Raw genomic sequence first — 6,314 nt, forward strand, 5'->3', positions numbered from 1 at the left:
GAAAATCCCAAAGTATCTTGCTGATACTTACTTCAAGAAGAGGAAGACGCAGAAGCCCAGATGCCAGGAAGCTGAGATCTCAGACAACATGGAGAAAAAGAAATGCAGACCAGATTGTGAAGCAGCCCAGGATTGGTCAGGACTTGACCAAAGCTCAAAGCTCTCTCTCAGTTGCCGGGTGATGTGTGATCCAGTTTTGCTTTAACAAAATGGAATTTATCCTCACAAATTTATTATCTAAATTTCCTACCAAGAACCTAATTAAATAACTGAGACATTTAAATAAAATAAAGGACACCTTCATCTTATTAACAAGAGGGCTTCCGCTGGAGGCTTTATTCTCAGATCTTCAGTATGACCAGTGGAAGAGAAGAGTGCTGGTGAGAGGGTGCAGAGTCGTGGATGTTAGTAGAACTGTACAGTGAAAATTATGCTAATTGGACATTACCATTCACCAGTGAACTGTGTACTTTAAAAGGATGAAGTTTGGGTACGTCAATCATATCTCAATAAAGCTATTATTTTAAAAAATTCCCTCCTCTTCATGGGGAGAAAGAGTTCCTGACAGGAGCTCACTTTTGGTCTTCCATAGACCATTTTCCTCTTGTTCTTGGTCTTCCCATATGCAAACTGACATGTGGTCGTCAGTTGAGTTTTTTGGTTTTTTTTGTTTTTTTTTTTTTGTACTGAGGACAGAACCTAGAGGCTCTTTATCACCCCTGGAGACATATCCCCAGCTCTTTTCATTCTTTTTATTTTGAGAGAGGGTCTCACTGAGTTTCTTAGAGCCTCACTATGTTGCTGAGGCTGGCCTCCAACTTGCAATCCTTCCTCCTCAGCCTCACAAGTTGCTGGGATTACAGGCATGTGTCACTGTACCCAATGCCAGTCAACTGAATTCCAAGTCCATTCTAGCTCTCACATTCCACCTCTTAAAAAATAAAAAAAAATTAAAAATAAGGACTTCAAAAAAGATGGGGAAAAGAAGGTAAAGGGCATCATGCCACCACACTGTTCAACAGCAACTGAGTTTTGACGTGGAGCCTCTATCACACGTATAAATGTGCATTCAGACCTATAAAACCATGTGGACCCACATGTGTGTACAAATGTCTAAATATTTAACTTTATTAAAGAGGAGAGAGAAAATGAACGTGGGTTTCTTGCCTTCTATCAGACATTTTCCCACATAATTGTTTTTTAGCACCCCAAAGTAGATCACAGATCAGGAACACACTTGATTTCTCTGCCTGCATGCAAGAGTATACCTTAGGGGCCATCTGGAGTCTCAACACTTAGCAAAATTAGCTTGTTTTAATTTGACTGAGTTAGGAAACTCTGTTATCACAATGAGAGAATGTTCCTACTACCTAATTAACTGGGCTTATTAGGAGAGCGGGAACTATTGAAGTCCATTGAACACCCAGCCATATGTGCATATGAAGCATAGATCAAACAGGTCTCTTTGTAATTATGTTAATACTTACTCTTTTTGCTTGCATTTTCATCTAAGCCCGATGTAAAGTACTTTCCCTGGACTTTGAACAAATATCACATATTAGACACTGTAAATGGATGTGAGGAACCAGGGCCACCATCAGCAGGAAGCTTGTTTGCTTCCCAGTAGCTCACCCCTTTGCGACTTCCCCAAGTGCCTTTCTGTGTGACTTGTCTGTGGCACCACAGGTCATCCTCTTGATGGCTGTGGCATTTTCTCTGCCATATGGCCGTGCTGCACCCAACTCTTCGTGGCAATGTGCTCCTTTGATACACTTTCAGTGGGAAACCTTTGCTAAATAGGAAAGTACAGCATATATAATTTCCTCATTAAATCAATAGACAAGGTCACTCAGTGTTAAATAGCATAAGAAACCCATTCCCTCATGCTACATACTGGCATAAAATGTCATGCAGTGACATTTCAAAATCATCCAAAAGGCACTTCCTTAACCATTCTGACTGAAGGAGTAAATAGGTAAATTTTGAATTTTATTCTGAGATTTACTAAGACCTTTCTACTCCCCCATGATTGGAGGACAAAGTGAGTCTAGATAAGGCAAAGACTCGTGATTTTACAGACAAAAGATAATCCCTTTCTAACCCAAAACCCCCAAACACCCATTGTAGATAGTAATTATTTAGTCCACATAATCACATTTTTACTTTTTGCTCCGCAGTATTCAAAATGATATGAATGCTCTCAAAGCATGGGTACGAGGTGATACTCCCATTTTTCCCATTTTCAAAGAGAAAACTGAGTTTTAGAGTAGGAAATCTTCCAAGTCACACTCACTTCAGTGCCATTTTAAGTTGGTCAGCATCTTGCAATCCAAGGCTCAGCACTGTCACCGGTACACAGTAGAGGTTCCATGGATGTTTTTATCAATGAATGTCTGTTTAACTCTTTGACACAAGTTAGTCATTTATTCTGAGTATTGACTTAAATAAATGCCTGATGAAGTCTAAGGGGAAAACATAACAACGGAAGGTAAGATGAGTTCATAATATGGATTATGATTAGAAAACAAATCTTACTGCCCAACGAATACATGCAGTCAGGAAGCCGAAAAGAAGAATATAAGGCAAGTATTGCCTAGTCCCCTGGGGACATTGCTGGGCACAAAAGGAGACACACACAGAGAGAGACAGAGAGAGACACTGAGAGACCGTTGATTGATTCTTATCTATGTAATTAAGATGTGAATTCTTTTTCTCCAGAAAGATCCAAAAATTGAAGAGAGAGGGAGGAGAGAAGTTCTAATTTTACTTGCACTATAAATACATGTTCAAATCCCTAGAAAATAGAATCCAAAAAGGATATTTGAAAAAAAATTAAAGTTGGTATTTTCAATTTTAAAATCACAGTGTTAAATACCAAATCTATATGTATGAGTCTATCTTGCTCTGGGGAATCCTCTCATATCTTCCTCCATCCCAATTCCCAACTGGGGTCAAGAAAACAGTCTATAGCTATCTGAACGTGAAACTGCTTAGGTTTGGACAAGTGTAAGCAGACCTTCTTATGAGATAGTTAAATCACCATTAGCTTTCGTCTTAACTTGAGTCAAGCTGTGTATGTAACCAAAGTCTTTTTTTCCCATTTGTTGTCAGCACAAATTCAATTATAGGAGGTGCTTATTATAGGAAAATATTTTGGACTACATTTATAATTTGATTCATTTAGTACCATGTTTATGGGAAATAGCATTACTTATTATTCTACTTGAGTAGAAAAAAGTCTACATTTTTGCAAATGAAATAACCTGACTTATCTATTAATACTTCTGTTTATTTGTTTCTGTGTAGAAAGATTCTGATATTCAAAGAAGAGCCCTGATGATTAGGGGGCAAATGTTACTACCTCTTGCATCTCCCAGTGCCTTGTGTGCTCCTCACTAATCCAGGGGTCACTGCTCCTTTGTAGTTATTAGAGAATTATATATTTATTATTTATTAGCACATGAGTGTAAAGGATCTTGAAGAAGAATCTCTGTTTATTGTAACTAATTTTTATAAGGAATTTTCTTGATTACTAGAAGAAATATTCAAAGCTATCATGTTTTTTCTTCCAACCTGTAGCTTCTGGATACTACCTCTGTGATTCCACTTTATTTCTCTATGGTATTTTTTTTAATACTTTGCTGTAATTATTTCCCTAAGAATGTGCATCTTGAGGACTTTCACATAAAATCTGATATCAGGTTCATCCCTGAATTCCCAGTTCCTAGCACCAATGGACTTTGATAAATGATGAATGACTGGATAAATGCTATTGAATTAACTCACCTTGACATTTACTTGAGAGAAATAGAAAATCACCGAGAAGTTGCTGTGGACAAAGAAATGATTCATAATGAAATACAAATAAAAACACCAAAGTAACCCTTGTTTACTCATAACCTATAACTGAGCAAAACTCCCAACCTCTGATTGGCCAGAAATCTATTATGTGTCCCACCAAAATATTACAAAGTAAAAATAGAATGACTTAGCACATAAATTTGATGTGAGTCATATTCTCCATCATACAGAAAGTAAAGACAATGCATTCTATTTATTTTGAATTATTGATCCTTATCTTTGGAATAGTTTATGTATTTCAAATCTGAAAGGTACAGAAACATATCATGTAAAATCACTTACCCACATCTGCTTCTTGCCATTCAATACTTGTTTCATGGAAATAAATGTTCCCTATTTATTTTGTATAGGTATAGAGGTAGTCTGTAAAACAAAAGCAAATACATACGTATGTATATTTATACAATATATTAATTTTCTTTTGCTTCTATAACAAATAATCTCAAAGAATAGACAGCACATGTTTAGTATCTTAGAGTTCTTTAGATCAAAATCTGACATGGGCCATATTGGGATAAAATAAAAGTATGCACAGGACTGTATTCTTTTCCAGATTCTCTGGGGAAGAGTTCCTTTCCCTGTTATTTTCATCTTTTAGGGCATGCACATGACCCTGGGTTCATGTCCTCCTTCTGTCTTCAAAGTCATCAATGAGGAATGAGTTTTCTCCAGCTGCTTGAGTTTTTCTCCAGTGGCTGTGTCTCTGAATCTGTGACAATAGCCAGGAAATGTCCTCCATTTTAGTATTTATATAATTTGATTGCACAGATTTGGATAATCCAGAATAATATCCCCATTTCAAATTCCTTAACCCATAAGGAAAGCTTAAGTTTCAAGAAACAATAGGGCATTGAAATTTTGGGAGCCCATTATTTTGATTACTGCAGTGATTCTCTCTCTCTCTCTCTCTCTCTCTCTCTCTCTCACACACACACACACACACACGTGTGTGTGTCCCCCTCAGTAGCCCAAAAGGATTCATTGCAGAAACCTCTGCTGATAGAATCTATAGATGTTCCTATCCCTTATATAAAATGGAGTAGTATTTGCATATAACCTTTGAACATCCTCCTATCTGCTTTAAATCATCTCTCAATGACTTAAAATACCTAATACATTATAAATACTAGGTAAATAGTTGTTTAACTATACTGTTTAGGAATAATGAAAAGACAAAAATTGCCTTCATCTTCAGTACAGGCACATATATTTTATTTTTCATGAGTATATTTGATCCATAGTTGGTTGAGTATATTTGATCCATAGTTGGTTGATTTGCAGCTGTGGAATCCATGGACATGGAGGGTTGACTGTTTTGTTGGTTGATTTTAGACATTTTCATACGCAATTATACAATGAAGTTAAAATCATATCCAAAGTGTGCATAGTTTTTATTTTAAATTGCATTTCAGAAACATATTGGATGTTGAACAGATACCACAAATCAAAAAAGACACACATAGGCTCTGAAAACAAAACTAGAATTCAACCCAAATATTAACTGCTCCTTAGGACGCTGAGGTAAAACTGAAATAATGGAATTTGTTTAAAACCCAACAACTCAATAAATAGCCACAGTAACTCTCAGTCATAGAAACAGAGCTCATATTGCTTTCTTCTAACAGTGTTTGTTTTCAAGCGGCATGAGGTCTGAAGAGGCCCAGTCTTCGAATCCAAAACACGTATTTCTTTAAACATTGCTTCAGGTTGATCGTATTTTGTTACCAGCAGGAAAAAAGCTTCCATTTCCATGTGCAACAAAATTGTGCCACAGGGGACGTCGGAATACAATTAAGGAAGCTTGTGTCAGTGGAAACCAAAAGCTGAGATGTCTGAATGGCACAATAGCTGGACAGTGATAAACATGGTATGCAGGAAGTCGCAGGATCCATGCTTAGCTGATAGCCCTATTCACAATTCTGTGTCCACACATTTTCATAAGCTCACTATGGCAGGGAATGCAAGAAGGTATTTTTGGAATGAGAAGATAACATCTTTCTGTCCCTCAAAACAATCAGCCCTGTTTGCAAATATTCTCCAAGTTTGGTTCAACTAAGTAGAAAACAGCCCAAATTAAAGAGATTGTCTGTGGGTTGTGAGCACTTGCTGTTTTCAACATTTGAAAGCCGTTTTCAACTAAAAGTCTGACTACTTAGAATGCAAGCCCTATGCAATGAAGAAACTCCAAAAGAGGTAATGAACCATAAATTATTGCCGTTAGATATTTAATACTCAATCAGTAAGTGCTCTCTCAAGCATATCCCACTGGCATCGCATTCAGTCTGACAGTGTGGTACTGCTTCAATTACTTTGCTCATTTACAATAAAAGATTAATGAAAAGAGGTATATTTTAGTTCACAGAGATTAATTGCATCCCTTACTTTCCCTACACTAGAAATATTCAACCCATAATCCTGATAGCTTTTGCATCAACAAGTACAAGGAAAATTAA

Source organism: Sciurus carolinensis, chromosome 16 (genome assembly GCF_902686445.1).
Source record: "Sciurus carolinensis chromosome 16, mSciCar1.2, whole genome shotgun sequence".
In the NCBI taxonomy this organism is placed as follows: Eukaryota; Metazoa; Chordata; class Mammalia; order Rodentia; family Sciuridae; genus Sciurus; species Sciurus carolinensis.